This window comes from Crocodylus siamensis, chromosome 3 (genome assembly GCF_052110815.1).
Source record: "Crocodylus siamensis isolate JL-2025a chromosome 3, ASM5211081v1, whole genome shotgun sequence".
Classification (NCBI taxonomy): domain Eukaryota; kingdom Metazoa; phylum Chordata; order Crocodylia; family Crocodylidae; genus Crocodylus; species Crocodylus siamensis.
This window is the reverse complement of record NC_143397.1, coordinates 156,236,912-156,256,455: the sequence shown is the minus strand read 5'-3', so window position 1 is coordinate 156,256,455 and position 19,544 is coordinate 156,236,912. Positions and strand designations below refer to the sequence as shown.

The following is a 19,544-nucleotide window of genomic DNA, read 5'->3' as shown; positions in this document are numbered from 1 at the left end:
ATACAGTACCCAACAGTCAGTCAGTCAGCGTGTGCATAATTGCTGAGCCATGTAATAGCATCCTCGGTGGCCATACGCAGCTGGCATGTGTCACTCACCGCTGAACTTAACAGTGTGTGATGTGGTGTGTGTTTTGCCACAGGTAAAGTCCAGGTTGTCACGAAGACCCTAACGATGGAGGTTGGCGGCACACAATTCTTGCTCTACCCAGAACCTATTCAACAAGGCCCACTGACAGCACGGCAGGTTGAAGTCAGGTGGGTAGACTGTACAATCTGTAATAAGGAACTTGTCTGGTGGTGATGTCAAACTCCATTCCTCATACCAGAGGTTCTCTGCTGTGTGGTATTGATGTGGCAGTTTGGACTGCAGCAGGAACCGCATAACTAGAGGTACACAAAAGGGGCCCTCTCCCAGCCACCATGTTAGCAGGAGTCTTGAAATTGCCCATCCCTTCCACCCTCCTCCCCTCCTCCCCCCCCCAAAAAAAACAAACAAACCCCGCAAAACCAAAAAACTCTACAGAGTCTGTGCCCTGGCAGCAAGAGTAGCCCAGAGTTTACCCATGCCAGGAACTCCAAAACAGTCTCTGGTGGTGACAATGGTGGCAGCTGCTGCTGCATTAACAACAACAGCTGGAGGTGGGTGCAGAACATGCAGCAGTGGGAGCAGCAGCTCAGTCAGGGACTATTTAGGATCTTCCAGTATGGGACTTCTCCTGCTTCTTCCCACCCTCACTCTTGGAAGCATATGCCATGCCATGCCCTTCCCACCCCCAGCCCCAGAGCCATATCCCCCACTTTCCCTTAGTACTTGCCCAGGGTGCCAATTCTGCTTGTTGCGCCTCTGCACACAAACCAATGGAAAGCAGTCTGTTCAGCTGTGACCATTATATAGAAATTTATGCATTGACATAAATAAAGTGTTGTGCAGCTGGAAATGAACTGACTGCCTACACTGTGCTTTCAAGATCAATTTATAAACAGTAGGGAGCAGGCACCTACATTATCATGGATATTCAGGTTGTGTTCATTCTCAACAAGATTTTTTTTCTCCTCTGAGAGAGCTGCTATATTAACTAATAATTAGAACAGCAGAAAGTTGTTTGATAAAGTCTGTAATTCAGAGGCAAATAAGCTCAGCCTAGCTTCCAGCCTCCTTCCTGTTCACCCAAGAGGCTCACATCCTACCTTTCTGCTGCTGACTGACTCTAGAGCCTCGGATTTGGGACAACAACTATACCAACACCAGCATCCTTTTGTGAGCAATACACTCTGAAAAAAGGTATCCTTAAAAGGATGCTAGGGTGTTTGGCAATGGCAAAATCCTCCTATTGGATCTCCTCCCTAATATCCTGCTCTTATGAGCTGAGCAGCACTCAACTGATGGAAACTCACATGAGGAAGGGAATGCTGAAGTGAAGATTCAGATTTGACAGAACTTTGCCTGTAGCATTTAGACAGATATACTGATATAATAGATAAAAACAGAAGCTCTCAGGAAGCTACAAAACTGAAGATTCATCTGTTCTGTATGTTAGGGGAAAAACCCTATTTTGTTCATTAATACGCTACTTAGCTTTTCCATTCGTAGTTGCAGACAAGAGTTTGTCTGTTTTTGAAAACAATTTATAGAGGAAAAAGCATATTCTGAAAAATCAGTGCCCTGTTGTTCCACTTTCATGGTGTACTTCTTTATGGCTTTAAAACACAGACTCAATTTCCAGGGCATTTTTTTTGTTCTTCTTAAGCCTGATTCACAGCTGGATTGAAAATTATCTTATTCTACTTGGGGGGGCGGGGTGCTTCTTTATAGTCAAATAAATTTTAAAAAATTGAATGTAAGCAACAGAACGGAATTAACCTGTTTGCCTCCATTCTGCCCTGTTGCCATCTATGGCTAAAGCACCAGATAATTATCTGTTACTCTGCCCTCGCAAAAATGGAAGGAAGGTTCATGACCCAATAGTGTCATTGGAACTATTTTTACTTCAAACACAGCTCTGATTTCCTGAATTAGAGCTGAGCACACAGAGGGTAGGGGCAAATGCTGCCCCTATACTTGGTAGCACAAAACCTACCTGTCCTTTGGGGTGATAGGAAATCAGTTCAAAGAAGGCATGTTTTGGGCACCACCTTAGAGGGGGTAGCAAAATGGCAGTTCCCCAAGGAGTCTTTAGCCCAAGCATCCCAGCACCAAGATGTGGTATCCAGGTCTGGACAGCGTAGCAGCTGGGGTCACCGAGTCCCCCGATAAGGCTTCCTCTTCCTCTTCCCCTCCCCTGTCCTCCCTCTGCCCCACTCTCCAACACTCACACCCCGCCTTCCCACCCTAAAGCACAGGACAGGGAAATTTTCCAGTGCACAAAACTTATTAAATATGCCTCCACTGAAAGCAATCAAGCAGTGCAATCCAAAGGGGTAGTGCCCCGTGTATAATTCTGTGCACACAGAAACTTTGGGAGGAGCATGCCTTATGAAGAACAATGTCCCTCCAACCCCAAGGCCACCACTATGTATGAGAAGTTCTACAATAATTCAGCATAGGTCATCTGCTTACTGCCCAATATGCCTCTAAGTATCTTGTGGGCAATATAGCAGAACAGAATTATTTGCAAGTTTAACAGTCTCTGACATGGGGAAGCACTGTAGAAATAATAAGTGTAAATGCTAGAGGAGTAAGTTCCTGTAGTAATTCCATAATAACATTACTGCAACAACATTACTGATTTTTTTCCAGTATTGATCTCTTCCTGTGGTCTTCACAGTAGATTTATTTCACTGGAAATGTTGACAATATAGAGCATTTTATTGTGAGTAAACACTGACTAGGAAATTGCCTTTGCAAATGACTTAGACCATTAACAAGTTGCAGGTGAAAACAGAGCTATGCAAATGGGCATCCCTGGAGGTCTTGCAATTGATATATGTAAAAATCAAAACAAGGAAGAGGTGATAAAATATGTTGGCAGGTAATGCTCCAACTGTTATCTTGGGGAGAGTTGGGGGATAGTTTTTGAATCCTGCCCTACATTAATGTCAGAGGAGCTAAGGAAGGCATATCAGAGGCACAACAAAACACATAAAGAAGGGTTAAAAGAGGGAGGCAGAGATAAGAGTAATAAATAGCAATTGAACAGCTTTTAAGAATTCAGAAAAAAAATATTTAGAATTTAGTCATCATACATACACATGGAAAACTCGAAGGCTAAACAATCTCTACTACTATAGAAAATGTTAGTTCAATCTTGATGGCATTCTAAAGCAGGAGGCTGCTTACTGGTAATTAGCTAAAATGATCACACTTAATATCAGAAGGGTTAGCATGTGAATTGAAGCTGACAAGAACATGCTACAAACACCAGACTGGAGACACAGTTGCACGGACATTGCTAAAGCCTGTTCTTCTGAAAATCGAAGAAACTGAAAATCTAAGTGTCTACTAAGATAAATGCTTGTCTAAGTTTACTCAAGTCCACATAGCATATAGCATAGCACGCTGGCAAATGAGTTCCCTAGTGTTTCTGCAAAGGTGCTCTCAGCGCGCACACAGTTGGTCAGAAAACACTGATGAAAGTTTTGCTCCAAAAGAATTTAAAAAAGCAAATCGAAATTGTTGCTTTCTGGCAACTTTAACATTAATAGAAATGTATTCGGTGATCTATTTTCCTTTAGTTGGTTGTTCACCGAGCCCCTGATGTATGTCTCTGATACAGCGGTAAGTCGCAATCAGGTCCCTTCTCAGCCTTCTTTTCTCTAGGCAGAAGAGTCCAAGATCCCTCAGCCTCTCTTCGTATGGCTTGCCATGCAAGTCTCTGATCATACGAGTGGCCCATCTCTGGAACCTCTCAAGCTTTAGCACGTCCTTGTTAAAATGCGGCGCCCAGAACTGTATGCAGTACTCCAGCTGCAACCGCACCAATGTTGAGTAAAGCTGGAGAATCAGTTCTTTTGTTTTACTGGATATGCATCGATTGATGCATGCCAGAGTTTTATTGGCCCTAGCGGCTACTACATCACATTGCCAGCTCATATTCATGCTGGGATTTATTGTTACCCACAGATCCCTTTCATTTGTAGTGCTGATCAGGTTAGCACTGCCCAGCCTGTAGGTGTGGTAGGGGTTGTTCCTTCCCAGATGCAGCACTTTGCATTTCTCTAAGGAATGCAATGTAGCAGCCTTCACTGACTGGCAAAAATTAATACCACATTTTAGAGGAAGACACAAAAAAGGAGCATGTCAATAAAAGAGACCTATTACAGCCAGGCATAGCCATTACACCTTACTCTTATAAGCGATCGGAAACTGGTTTATACACTTAACAGAATGTGTATTCTGTTCCACACTGATCTAAAATACAGTGCCTACAGAAAACCGTGTAATTTAGATCAACTCCACCTTGGGCTTTTTGAATGTCTGTACCTAGCCTAGGACTTTAAGTTTAAAGCTGGACAAAACTGTCAAGGTTTTTTTTGTTTGTTTGAAGGGGGAAAAGGGGAATTACAAATGAATGAAGATTTAGGTCAACAAAAATATTTTGTAAATGGACACCATCTTTGGAAAATTGTTTCTGGCAAAAAAAAAAAAAAATCATAGAAGTAGGGTCGGAAGGGACCTTGTAGATCTTCAAGTCTGACCCCCAGCCTGGGCGGGAGAAAAACTGGACTCAAATGAGTCCAGCCAGGTAGGCAGCAAGCCTCTTCTTAAAGACCCCCCCAGGGTAGGAGCCAGCACCACTTCCCTAGGAAGTTGGTTCCAGCTCCTAGCTGCCCTAACTGTGAAGTAGTTCTTGCAGATGTCTAGTCTAAACCTACTCTCAAATAATTTGTGTCCATTATTCCTTGTTATGCCAGGGGGCGCTAGGGGAAACAGTGTCTCCCCCAAACCCTTCTGGTCCCCCCTAGTGAGTTTATAGACAGTCACCAGGTCCCCCCTCGGCCTTCTCTTGTGAAGGCTGAACAGGTTTAGGTCCTGCAGTCTTTCATTGTAGGGTCTGCCCTGTTGTCTCCGGATCATGTGGGCGGCCCTCCTCCGGACCCTTTCAATGTTGTCCACATCCCTCCTGAAGTGGGGCGCACAGAACTGGACACAGTACTCCAGCTGTGGCCTGACCAGCGTCGCATAGATGGGGAGGATCACCTCCCTGGCTCTACTTGAGATACACCTGTGGATGCACGACAAGGTCCGGTTAGCCCTGCCAACTGTGACCTCGCATTGTCGGCCCATGTTCATCTTGAAGTCAATAATGACTCTAAGATCCCTTTCTGCCTCCGTGCTCTCAAGAAGGGAGTTTCCCCATCTTATAAGTGTGCTGCTGGTTTCTACTGCCTAAGTGCAGCACCCTGCACTTGTCAGTTTTGAAACGCATCCTGTTTATGTCAGCCCACTCCTGTAACCTATCCAGATCAAAAGTAATACAAAAATAATAAGCCTTTTGATATGATATACTGAATTTTCCTTTTGAAATGAAGAGTCATTTGCCAATTTATTTCATTTTAAATGTTTAAAAATACAAGTTAAAATGGAATTTTTTTATACCCTTTTTTTTTTTTTCCTCTTATGACTTTAAATTTGGACACCAAAATGAAAAATCAGTTATTCATGCAGTTGTACAGGTCCAAATTCATCTAAATTACACAATGCTGTTTGTGTGAAAAAGATGGGAAATGTTAAAAGAAAAAGTTTTAAAAAACCCTTGGACCTGCTTCCCTCTTGCCTGGTTTGTTCTCTTTTGAAATGCTACATTCACTTCAAAATATTCCCTCTTTCCATCTGCAAAGTCCTCTCACCTCCCCAATAATTCCTGCTTTGTAAAGCTTAGATCAACCATACAGACAATAGAGGCAGTTTTGTTATTTAGATGCATGTCAAGCAACTCCGGTAATAAAATGATGACAACAGCTACTTTCATAAATACTTGGATAAGGAGTTCATGGACAAGCCAAAGGCTAGAAATTGGTCATGAAATAAGCACATCTAGTAACAATGAGAACAATGAATGTGTTCATAAAAATCAAGACCTGTTTGTGGAAAAACTACAAACGTAGAAAAAAGAGCAGAAATAGCCAAACAAATAAGACGATGGGAATTATTTGTCTGGCTGCTTTACCAACTCTCACCTGTACGTTCTTCTCCTGAAAGTGTCAGTTGTCTCCTGCTAAAGAAGCTCATCAGCAGTCTGCCAACATAAGCACCTGTAACAGCACCAGACCTATTCACAGAGCTCCAAAGAAGGCTGGCTTCTCTGCTAGATCATTCATGGGGTCACATTTCTATATCACGGTGCCCAAGTAGGAAGAGGGGAGCCCTTCTTTTCAATGAACACCACTGCCTTTATTTAATATGAGTCTTAGTTTAAATTTGGTGCTCACAAAAGTGAAGGAATGACTGTGCTGGCAGCCTGCAGGCATCATTTAAGAAGATGAAGTGTGAGCTTATTTGCATCACTGAAAATGAACATTCCTACTGCTACTAGGCACCTCCTACTCCAGTCCCTTAATCAGAAGTAACCCAAGGATCCCAAATTGTCTGCCTTTTTTACAGGCAGAGACAAATGCTCATTAGGGTGAGAGAGACCAAACTGAATTTCCCACCTGTGACCTAATTACAGCTTGGATTTACTGTGCGTCATCTGAGCTGCCACTTGAAGTGATTTGCACTGGCCTATGAGTCATAACACTGCCAATGGGAAGAACTAGAGAGGGATGGGAATGTTATGATGACTTAGCACCTGTGAAGAGCAAGAAGGTTTTCAGTCAAACTACAGAACCATCAATCACTGATGGAGCCTGGGGCTCAAAGTGAAAGAAAGCGTACTGATGACTCAGTGGCTTGGCAGCATGCCACACTATCAGCCAAATGCTGAGTCAGGTTCACAAAGAATTCGCACAGAAGCAATATCAACCCCCCACCAACTGCCTCCCACTCAGTCATTTCACAGCAATTAGGAATCAGAGCAGGGGGCATATTACACCCAGCAGCCACAAAGGAAATAAAAAGATAAAAAAGCAATAGAGCATACACAAGGAGAAACATACTTCTCAGCTGTGCTTGATTAAGAGGCACTGTACATCTCCCATTCACACACAGCCTTGCCTCCATCACGCATAGTTCTGCTGCTGTCTCATCAGTATTACTACAAAGCATTAACACCAAAAATGCTGAAACAGAAAGCCAAAGAGTTAGAAAATTATATGGCGTCATTACGAAGAAACAGATTCTCTTTCTCATTTCAAATCTTATCCTCTGCCATTTTTTCAGCTAACAGTGGCTGATTTTAAAGTGTGTAATACTTAGGTTGCATTTGCAGTAGGGAATTCAGATGAAATAACAGCCTATGCAGGAGCCCTAGTGTAATAAATGCTGTGGCATCTTCTGGCACCATATATATCAATGACTCCGATATGTAAGTAGGGTGACTGTATGTCTCATTTGAGCTAGGACAGTCCCGGATTTCAGAGGCCAGTCCCAGCTGGCTGGTGAGAATTAAAAAGTGTCCCAGAAACACGGGGGCATGGGGCACAGTCCAGCAGGGAGGCAGGGTGGCACAACATACCAGGCACATGAGCAGGCAGGCAGGCAAGCACGCCTGCCTGGCCACCTAGTACACCACAATGCCCCACCGAGTGCTGCTGACTTGCGAGAGAGGGATGTGGGGCCAGTCCCCCAGATGTCCCAGAGTACCTTATAGTCAACCTACATAAAAGACAAAACCGTAGTGCTTGGCATGCTGAGCACTATGAAGACAGAGAGAGAGAAAAAAGAAAAGAAATCCCTCATATTATGGAAGGTCAGGATATTTCACTGAGGACTAGGCATCCAAAGCCAAAACTGGCTTAGAAATAGACTTCTGATGAGATTGTCAGACATGAGAGACAAGAGGATTTCAAGCCCACACCAATTAACTGAGTAAAATGCCTATTCAATAATGAAAGTAACAAGGGAAAAACAAAAGGCCAAACAAGAACAAAAGGAGTTGATGAAAACCAGCTGAAAAAATGGTAACCCAAAGATAGTATTTAAACATTCAAGAAAGGATGAAAACACGCTATCAAGGAATATAAACTAATTACCAAATGTAAAATGGCAAAACATGGAACAGAAGAGAAAAATGTGAGTGTGTGTACTTTCACACATAAGTATATATGTGTGTATATATATATATAAATAAAATCTCTGCTGTGAATATGATTGAAAATACAAACAAAGTAAATTCTGGTTTGGCTCTTGTAGCAGCTCAAAATTTACCTGGTACAAAGATGCCTTAAATGCAACTTTTTTCTAATCCCTGCTTGTTATGTTTTTCCAGGGAAATTTAAAGACTGAAAGCAGCAAAGAGCCTGGTTTGTTCTTAGCCCCTGTTCTTGTCCCTTTTTGATTCCAGAGTGGAATGGGTGTGTTATTTGTGTAATAGAATTTGGGCCACTTTTGAATTTTACTATAGATTTTCATATGTCTTCTGGAGTCCCGGGGTTTGGAGGACTGCACACCTTGTCACATCTGTCCATCATAGCACAGACATGCTTAGCTGAATTATTTGCAGGTGATTAAACGTTAACTTCTCTTCTGTATAATCAGTCTCATCACTGAAGAGGATTTTGTAGCTGTTAATGGAAAAGCTTTCAAGTGATAGATGGGAATGAATATAAAACAAGGGCAAGAAGGGTGAAGTACTGTCATTTAATCAGCATGTAAATTCCATCTTCCACTGTTCTCTAATGCTACCTTAGCTTGATTTGTTAGCATTGTGGCCAGCTCATTATTCCAGTGCTAACTGGAACACATACCCCTATTTGTGCCTGTTGAAAAATGCCTAAACTCTTTCTTTCTGCAGTGCATCAGCAATATGCCTGACAGTGTGCATACACATCCATTTTTTACAGGCTTTCCCACTGGCCAATTGTAGCAGCTACAATATTTCTTTTAAAAACACATTTTTAGCAATGGGAAATAAGGAGGGTCTATAAAGCCCCATGCATGGCGGAAATATAGACTGGATGTCATATGTTCTGCAATAAACTGTGCCTAAATTATTTTGCGAGGTTCCTGATCTGTACTGTACTTTAGTACAGTGGTTCTCAAACTCCTATAGAGACTCGAGGAACTCCTCCATAATTTCTCTGCCCTACATTAAAAAATTGATTTCACTCATTTCTTGACTACAGAAAAATAGCATCCTTCAGTTCCAAAGAACTCAGAAAGGCTACAACAGGTCAACATGTATTTAACACTATGGATTCCTATTTGAAACCTCTGGGTTTCTCTTGTGCCTCATACTGGTAGTTTGTATCCCCGACTGAGCTAATATTGTACAGCACCCTGTGTCACTCTTAAGGGATTGCATGGCACCCCAGTTGAGAATCACTACTTTAGTATATGAAGCTGGTGATTTTGTGATTGATTCAGATAATTTAAAAAAAAAGATTGAAGTTAAATGTGACAGCAAACAAAGCAAGCTGTCCAGTGCTTCTTGTATTAGTTATACAGATACGTATTTATGCTACCTTCTATACTACCAAATTTAAATTGCACTGTAGAATTTTGTACTGATGTGAATATTAAAGGTGCTAGAAGTTCTAATATCCAAGTAGACTGGTAGTAGACAGTTAAGCCTGATATGTACTACATAGTGGGCATGTCTACACATGCTGTTAATGTGCTGTAAGCTTACTGCACAGTAAAGTACTGCACAGTAAGCTTTCCCTGGGAGCCCATCTACATGTGTGCCTGTCAGGAGCAAAATTGCTTCTGGTGGGAGCAATTCAGTGTAGGGTTATTCCTACCCTGCTCTGCCCCACTACAGCAGCCAGGAAGACCTCCAGGGGGTGCTGGGGTCAGACCTGGGGGGTAGGTGGAACTGTCCCACCTCTGGAGCAGCTATTTCCAAGCCCATGCCCCAGATCATCAAATCAGCATGTGGCAGGCCAGTAGGGGGTGCTCCTGCATTTAGCCACCCACCTCACTGCACCCAACCACCTTCTAGGCTCTGAGTGCCTCCTTGGGGGTGTCTCATGTCTGGCCAACCCCCTTCCTGGAGCACACCTGCTAGCCTGGGGTAAAAACTGCCACCACCCAGGGATGGGCTTTTTCTGGCTTTGTGCGACCTGGGAAACACAGACCTAGTAGCCCTTGAGGGTACTTGACTCCCTTCAAGCACTTGGGGGTGCTTCTCTCAGTCGGAAGCACAAGTAGTGGTCTCCCTTAGTCAGCAGAACCAAGGGGACCCCAAGACAGGCATAATCTAGACCCACACCCAATAAGTCTCCCACACTAGGTACAAAGGAGAACTTGATTGGTTACAGGGGTAGGGTTTCAATAGGGTACAGGGTAGAGCAATATCAGAGAAATCCCATAAAGCAAACTGGCATGGCTGGGTAGCCTTTGATCACACATCTGAGTTACTGCAAGCTATATATCTAGTTAGATCTCAGGTAGCTTACTCACAAGTATCATCCAGAGGTAGGTGGAGAGTCCTTCTGGAGGCAGGCAGTTCCTTGATTATGAGTTTTGAGAAAGCACGAGTTTCAGATGGTTCAGCTCTTCTCTCTCTCTGACTGTTCCTCATGTCTGTTGTCCCTTCCTGCTGAGCAGTCCTTAACTTATATAGGCCTTATGACCTCATTTACCTGGTCCAATGGAGGCCAGCATCTGTTGGCTGTCAGCCAACCAATCTGAAATGCATCACTAGTTGCTGGGCAGACTGGCAGTTCCTAGCTCCCCAGGGAGTCCAAGCCGCTCACCCAGGTATGTGTTGCTAGTCACGTAGGCAGAGGGAACAGGTTTCCCCCTTCCCTCAGGAATGTATCCAGCTCAGGTTACCTAAAGAGATAGGGTAAGGTGTGTATCCTCTTCTGGGCCCATCCTAACCAAATTGTCACAAAGCAGAGTTTTTGGGGAGAAACAGAGGTGGCCTTTTGCCACACAGGGGATGGGGCTAGAAAAGTATCCCCTCCCTAATAGCTGCTTCCCAGCCCAATGCCCTGGATCTTTCAGTGTGGGGCGTAGGGCTGGGAAACAGTTGTGAGGTAAGGGACATTTTCCAAGTCCTGTGTAGATTTGCTGATCTGGGGCACAGGGCTGGGAAACAGCTGCTGGAAGGGAACAAACAGTTCCTGTGTCCCCTGCTGTCTGGGCTGACTGGGAGCAATTTGCTCCCTTTCAGCTGTCTGCATGAGTGGTAATGCACAGTAGCTTATGCACAGTTCATTTATTACCTGTATTTTACAAGCAGTAGAAAACTGCACATTAGCCTAATTTACTGTATAGTATCTGTTGTGCACAGTTACATGGTGACACCTTACTTCACAAGAGATTCATCTACTATGCAGCAAAGCGTCTCATGTAGACATGCCTATTTTCCCCCATCATACTGCCTTGTGGAAACAGAATAACACTGTTAACACAGAATAACTCACAGACTAAAAGACGTTTTCTTCCACTATCCAGAAACCTACAGGAACCTGTCCACACCCTCTGCTGGCCTTTCTGGCCTCTTTAACAAGTATACTTTGCCAGAGTCCATGTAGTACCCTGCAAGTACAGCTGATGGAACAGAATTATGGAAAAGTGCCAGAAGTCATGAGTCTGTGTCTGGTAGTAGTGTAACTAAGCGGGTGACTGGGGCAGCTGCCCTGGGCACTTTTGTAGGGGTGTACAAAAGTATCCACTGCTGCCAGGGTTGTGACACCCTGCTAAAACTGACATGGAAGCAGTGGGTGCTTCCCTGTGTATTGCAGCTATCCCAGGCATGGAGCTTCTATACTATGCCACTGCCCCTGGCAGCTTCAGGTAGCAGCTGTTTTCTGCCACCAGAACTTCTGAAAACTGAAGTCTTCTAGTATAGGCAGGGTCTTAAGAGATGATCAGAAATATATATGAGGTGTTAAGGTAGGGAGAAATCCAGGCACTAGCACACATGCAAGTATTAGAATTATTTTCACAGGTACAACTCAAGTGACAGGTGCAATAAAAACAAATGTTGACACATGATCTTGTCAATGCCCTAATCTTGTCCTGTTTTTCCTTTTGGAGTAACTCTTATCCCAATAAGGCAACATACTACAAGTAGATCTCCTGTAACAGCAGAGCTATTTTCCCTTCACCATCTCTTCTGAAGCACACGCAAGTAGTTTATTGACCTCACCAGAAAGTTTTTGGCCTCTCTCTGAGAATCCCAATAGTTTCCATTTATGAGGTTTCCTTTGTGTCATTCCATCATTCATACAACCAAATCATTCACACAAACGATCAAAAATTATCAAAGTTGCTATCAGGCATTTGATCACACTATTCTGAAAACATATATTGACTCATTCTGTTCTGAACTAATGACCTAGAGCAGTGGTTCCCAACGCAGTGCCCCGGGCACCATGGATAAAACTTCAAAAGAATACAAAGTAAAGGGAAGCTGCATTTTGAAGTTGCAGATCTAATTAAATTTTAAGAAATGGATGAGATGATTGAATTGATCTAAATTCAAAACTTTAATATTCATATTGGTGCCCCCTGCTTTTTCTTTTAAATTTGAATGTGCCCTTGGGCACATAAACATTGGGAACCCCTGACCTAGAGCCTAGAAGCTTATTATCCAAAATTATCTGCCCCAAATATGCCAGACAGTTAAATTAAAAGACTAACTAGGAGGAAATTATAACCTGAGATTGTAAGATTCACCTGCATTTTATATTTGACTGGTCTGTCTTTGGATCAGCACATTAAAACAGCTAAACCCTCCTTCACAATGGCTGTCTATTTCAAGTATTAACAAAGTACTTATCATTGTAAAAATCTCAAGACCTACAGTAAAATCATAGCTGTTTTTCTTTACACTGTTGTGCTAGAAGAGGTTATTCAGTAAGTATATCCTCCCCTGTACTGGTACAAGGAGATTTCATAGTTCAGTTACAGACATTCCACTTTTACCAGTATAAGTGATTGGAAACTGGTTTAGACCCAGAACAGAAGTCTGGTGCACAAAACTGGTCTCTACCTGTAACAGAACAAAAGTTTAGCACACATGGGCTGGTTTAAAAATGGCAGAAACCAGTCTAAGATTTGCCCCCGGGGCATCCCACACCCTGCCACCAAAGGGTGAATGTGTGTTCAGTTTACTACCAATCTAAACTATACCACTTACAGAAAATCAATTAGACATCGGGGGGAGCAATGTTTTTGGGAGGAGTGACAAAAACATCCAAACTTTGACTTGTAAGATGTTAGCATACCAGGGGCAGATGGCAGGGGAGCTGCAATAGGCCTTGTTGTGGCAGCACAGCCCCAGCCTTCCCCACCCAGAGGCTCATGTGCTCCTGCCACCAGCAATGAGCCAGGCCCAGGCTCTGCAGACCTTGGTGTCTGCCATGGCTGGCCTGGGCTCTGAGCAGGACCCTGCCACCTACCAAGGAGCTGGTGCTGCTTTCAGCAGGTGGCCAGGAGGCTTCAAGCAGCTGTACCGAGGCCTATGGAGCCGAGGCATGTGCCTGGAGGTGCAAGTGCACGTCCAGGACCATGGAGGAGGAGCTGTGAGGTGCCTGATCCTTGTTGTGATAGTGTAGTCCTACCCTCTTCCCTGCTGTCCACCAGAGGGATGCATGCATAGCAAAATGCCTTTACAAGCCAGGTTCTGGCATCCATGCTGGGGGGTTCTGGCATCCATGCTGAGGGTTTCTGACCCCTTAGATTAATTCCACCTTGGAGTTTTTGAATGTCTATACCTAGCTATATACTACCATTTTATGCCTTTTTTTCTTAGATTTTCTTGGTAAATAAAGTATAAGTCCAGGCCTTGAATCCATTTTTCACTGTTTCTTACCCAATTTTCTTGCTTGGGTGAGCAATGTCAATTTAATAGTTTGTCACACAGGGTCAGTGACTCAGCAGGATTACAAACAGGATTTCCCTTATTCCTTGTGCTTTTCTGCTGTAACCTGTGAGGTCACTGCATAGCAGAAGAGATCCTGTTGTCAGAAAAGGTGACTAGAAGCCAGTAGATCTACATGTAAATTATATTCATAATATTGCCACTGAGCATAACAGATTTAGCACATAATGAAGCCATTAGTGTTTAGTTTAAATTGTATGAGTAATTTGGAAAAGGAGAGCACAGGGGCAGCAACTTTTTTCCTTTCTTGTATGTGCAGCAACAAAGCAGGCTTTTTACGAACAAAGGAGATGCTACTTTGTTCTGTAGCACACCAGGCACACAAGGCAACATGAGTGTGCTGCCAGAACCAGACAATACAATCATGTAATAACAAGAGCTTTTTTTCCCCCCTTTACACAGTTTTTAATTCTTCTTGGAGAGAAAAAAAACTTACCCTTACATTGTCAAAGAAGAAGGAGTCTTGTCTTTCTATCTGCTTTCCCACAGTCTGTTGCATCATGAACAGGATTGGGTTCCCACTGCTATTATCTGCTGCCCTTTTAATTTACTTGCAAACTAAGTTAGCCTACAATACAACTCATTAGCATGCATACAGAACCCTGCAACAAGGGTCATAGTTTGGAACCCAGTGGTCAGTAGTATGACTGGCACAAGACTGGCAGCTCTTTGGCCTGAATGATTGGATGAGTGGAAGACTGTCATGAGTGGCGTGATTGAAAGAGTTAAACAGGCTGAAGAGCTACGTTAGTCTGTGTGTTTGTGTGTTGCTGCTGGTGTGTGACAGAGTGTCCTTGCAGGGAATGCAAACTTTTTGTGTTTAATGTGTTTGGGCCTACTTTACTTGCTTGTTGTTGTTGCAAGTTGTTGAAATTTGACTGTGTTGCATTTGACTGAGACAGCAGCAGTTGTCAGAGGTGCAGTCCCTAACAGTGACCCCTCATGTGAGTCATACTGGCAAATCAAGAAACGGCCTTTTAGAATTTAATGGTAAAGTATCACCCCTCCCTTGTTTAAGGACTGAGCCTCAAGGCAGAGGAAAGTCCCAGTGGGAGTGAGGTATTTTGCTGCTGAACTCAGAAGGACCCTGAGTTCAGAGTGTTGGTATACTATAAGCAGGCAAGGTTCTTTGGGTAGATGTGATATCTTTTATTAGACCAACAGAGTAGTTGGAAAAAAAAATTTTCCCAAGCTTTTGGGCATGGTGACTGCACCTGAAAGCTTACAAAAAACTTTTTTCCAACTACTCAGTTGGTCGAATAAAAGATATCACATCTACACAAAGAGCCTTGCCTGCCTATGTCCTTAGACCAACACAGATACAACGAAAAACCTGGGAAGCTATAAGATAATTCATGCCCATGACAACTGGCAACAGTGTCACAAGACAAAAGTCAGAGCTCCTCTTCGGTCCTTAAACCGTTTCTTTCTCAACTTGTGTACATAGTCCTGTAATTGCCACTGTATTTTATAGTATGAATCACTTTTCATACTTACCTGTTGTTGTTTTGTATCTTCTCAGTTTGTTTAATATAGTACAGTTGTAGAATAGTTCATGAGTCTGTGGTTTTTCTTGGTAGTAACTAATTAATATTCAGCTAACTGGAACTGGACCATAAGTTAATAGCATCAGAATAGGCCCCCACCAATCAAAGACAGCATTTTCATAATTCGTCTAATTGAGCTCACTCTCCCAAGAAGACGTCTTGGAAATGTATTATTAAGAGTTACCCAAAGTTCTAGTTAAAAAAGGAAAACAAACAAACAAAAACATATTACTCTGATATATTAATATTGAGAAACTATAATATCCTGTCAATACAGAAAGCCTAATAAGAAAAACAAGATGGTATGGAAGCAAATAGATACATAATTTTAATCCATTTGATAGTGAACAGGTGGATAGATGGCAGTAATGCAACTTGCAGTCTATTAATTTTGTGAAATGGACAAATTAAGCAACTAGGCTTAACACGACTACAAAATATCTTAGCACACCAGTCAATGAGTATGTAGAAGACGAGTAATAGTCAGGTGTAACACACTTCCTGTTATTCTTTTTGTAGTTATAAGTGATTCATGACACACAGAAGACAGACATTTTAGTATTCTACAATACTTTGCAAAGAAACTAAAATATTGAATCTATTTCCTGTCAGTGGTAAAAATGTTACTTAAATATTAATGATCATTTCAGTGGGAATGTAAAATTAGAGTTTAGAAATATGCCATCTAATCAGCTAACAGCTCTTTTAATGTACATGAAAAGAAGGATTTAAAAATAGAGACTCTTTATACTTAGAATTTGTTTTAAAAAAAACTCAGAAAAATGTCTACACCCAAGTCAAAGTATTGTATTAAAATATAGTGTTGGATGGATGTTGTAGCAAGAGGCAAGGATTTCTGTGAGTGATATGCCTTTCATTGGAATAACTGTATGGTTGGGATGGAGTCAGACAATTCAGTACACCTGAAAAAGGATGCCACTGCATCAGAAAGCTCAACTAAGTCTATCCAATGATGCAGCTAGTCCAATAAAAGAAATCACCTACAAAAATCCTTGCTTCTTGCATATATAACTATATTATTTTAATTCAGATTATTAAAACAAACAAAATCAAACTAATTACTACGTAGGAATGATCATTCAGATCTCCACAAATGGGAAAATAGTTTTATTTAATAGAACATAGTGGCTGTTGGTGGCCATTTTCGTGGTAGGAAAGCTATCCCTAAGTAGCTAAGGCAAATCCAATGGACAACAGGCCAGGCAAGACAAATGCTTTGCATTTTAATCTGCATCCAAGCTGTGATTTAGCAAAGCATTGAGGGACATTCTTGTTTAATTCCAAAAATAACATAAACAAGTTCCATTGAAGTTAATAATATAAATATTTTGCTGAATCAAAACCTCCTTTAGGAGTCAGTTTCAGAGATAATACTAGAATAATAGAAAAGTATGTTAATGGCAGCCTTTGTTGCCTAACAAATGTTTTGTTGTATTCGATGTCACTTGCAGTTTTTCCAGTGCCTGTCTTCATTCTTGAAGAATCATAAATATGTACACTGTGACAGTTGGATTCAGATAAGAACTCATTTTGTACAGTAGTATAACTATTGGATGATGAAAGTCCAAAGGGATAAAAGACAGCAGGCTCATTTTTGTATCCCTCATTTAGTTTCTCTTACACAAAAGGTTAGATAATGTAGGCCAGTCCTGAAACACTCATTAAATATCCTTGTTGATGTCAGCAGTGAAGACAGCTTCATAATGGGGCCTTATATCATATTGATAATATTTGGACTTTATGGACCCCACTAGAGATAGCAAAAAAAAAAAAAAAGACAATAGATATTTTTTCAATGGAGGGAAAGTGTGTGCGTCTGTCTCTATACATGCAAACACGCATTTGTGGGACATGGTTTTGGTTTGGGCAGCTTACTTTAAGCTACCTAAACCTAAACTATGAGCAGCATGTATGGGCATTCAAGCTGCCAAAAGCAGTATAGGCAGCCTCTAAGGTAAGTAACTCAGAGAAGAAGGAGCTGGTGGGGACTGGTCGGTCTGCAGGGAGAAGTACAGAGGGCCTGTCAAGTCCAGGGAGATTGGTGAGTCTGGGGGTGGTTGCTCCATCAGAGTGCAGGAGAGAGTTGGGATGGGGGTTGGGGTGGTAAAAATAGACCAGTCAGGGCCAGGGGATAGAACCAGCACAGTCCTTGGGGCTGTATTGTGAATGTGTGTAGTGTAGCAGGCTAGTATGTGGTGGTCCTGTGCTGAGCCACTCACCTCACTGAACTCAACCACCTTTAGGCTCTGAGTGCCTCCCTGGGGGTACTTCATTTCTGGCTGGTCCTCTTCCTGGAGCACACCCCCAAGGGGTAATGCCACCACCACCCAGGATCTGGACTGATCTTTCCCCTGGGAAATACAGGCCTCGTAGTTCTTGAGGTACTCGACCCACTGCAAGAACTTGGGGTGCTTCCCTCAGTCTGAAGCACAAACAGTGGTCTCCCTTAGTCAGCTGGACCAAGTGGACCCCAAAACATAATCTAGACCCTCTCCTAATAAGTCTCCCATGCTAGGTACACAGTAGAATTCTATTGGTTACAAGGAGTAGGTTTGGAATAGGGTACAGGATAGAGAAATATCATAGAAAATCTTTAGATCAAACAGTGGCATGGTAGCCTTTGATCACGCATTTGAGTTACTGCAAGCTATATATCTAGTTAGATCTCAAGTAGCTTATTTACAAGTATCATCCAGAGGAAGGTGAAGATTCCCCCTGGAAGCAAGCAGATCATTGAATATGAGTGTCGAGAGAGAGAGCAAGTTTCAGATAGTGCAGCTTCTCTGAGAGTCCTCATGATGGCTGCCACCCCTCCTCCTGTGTGTGAGGCCAGTCACGTAGGTAGAGGTTCCTGAGGCCAGTCATGTAGGCAGAGGTTCCACGTAGGCTGAGTTCCCCTCCCCAGCACTACAATGGGGCTGAGAAAGAGAACTGAGCCCAGCTGAGCTGAGTTCCCCTCCCCAGCACTACGCTCAGGCTACAGCTCTGTTCCCTTCCCCAGCCTCACTGTAGTGCTGGGGAGGGGAACTCAGCTAAGCCAGGCTCAGTTCCCTTTCCCTGTACTGCAATTGACTTTACGCAGCCCAGCCACGGAAGGCGGGGAGAGCCAGGGCTGCGCTTCCTGCTGGGCTGAGCCACATAGAGCTGTGGAGCCGCTGGGAGCATAGCTCTGGTTCTCCCCTGTCTCCCACCACCTAGCTGCTTCGAAACTCGAAACATTTTGATACTTTCAAAACATTTTGATTAGCCTTGTTTTGTTTCAAGGCCCTTTATTTCAGTTCAATTTTGTTGTTTTGAGCTTGAAATAAGTTGAAACAGTGTCTAAATGAAACAGCCGGCGAAATATTGCACATCCCTAAAGAGCACCTTTCTGGTTTTGTTTGCAGCACATCAGTTGATACACCCCAGAATTCTAATTTGCCCTGCTGACTCATATTCATCTTCTGGTCTATTGTTACCCCCAGGTCCCTTTCAGATGCAATGCCAGCCAGTGGACCACCATCCATTGTATAGTTGTGGTGAAGGTTTTTCCTACCCAGATGAAGGACCTGGCATTTGCCCCTATTGAACCTCATCTGATTGCATTCAGCCCATAGGATCAGTTTGTTGAGGTCATCATGTATCCTTACTTGATCTTCAGCTGTGCCCACATTTCCCCACAGCTTGGTGTTATCTATAATCATTGCACTTTCCACCCCCTTGTCCAAGTCATTGATAAAGACGTTAAAGAGCACGGGTCCAAGCACTGATCCTTGGGGGACACCACTGGAGATGGCCCTCTAGGATGAAGCCATCCCATTGATTACAACTCTCTGGGATCAGCTTCTGAGCCAATTGCCAACCCACCTCACTATAAACTGGTCTGGGCCAGTACCCTCCAACTTAATTGAAAAGATCTCATGGGAAACAGTATCAAAGGCCTTGCTGAAGTCTAAGTAAATGATGTCTACCCCGTGTCCCTTGTCCAGCTGGTTAGTTACTTGGTCATAAAAGGACACCATGTTTGTTAGGCATGACCTACCCTTGATAAAGCCATGCTAGTTGCTTCTTAATACCCCACCAGTTACAAGCTTGTAGTCGATGGCCTGCTTGACAAT

At 43.0% G+C, this 19,544-nt stretch overlaps 1 long non-coding RNA gene across 1 annotated transcript in view; it reads right to left on the bottom strand.

Annotated features, from left to right (window-relative positions):
• LOC149869032 (uncharacterized) overlaps nucleotides 1–10,556 on the bottom strand; it is a 151,337-nt gene extending 140,781 nt beyond the window's left edge. Inside the window, exon 1 of the long non-coding RNA XR_016441057.1 lies at nucleotides 10,444–10,556. This is a non-coding gene — a long non-coding RNA (uncharacterized LOC149869032). The remainder of the gene's footprint in view (nucleotides 1–10,443) is intronic.
• Between the last annotated feature and the right edge of the window lie 8,988 nt (nucleotides 10,557–19,544).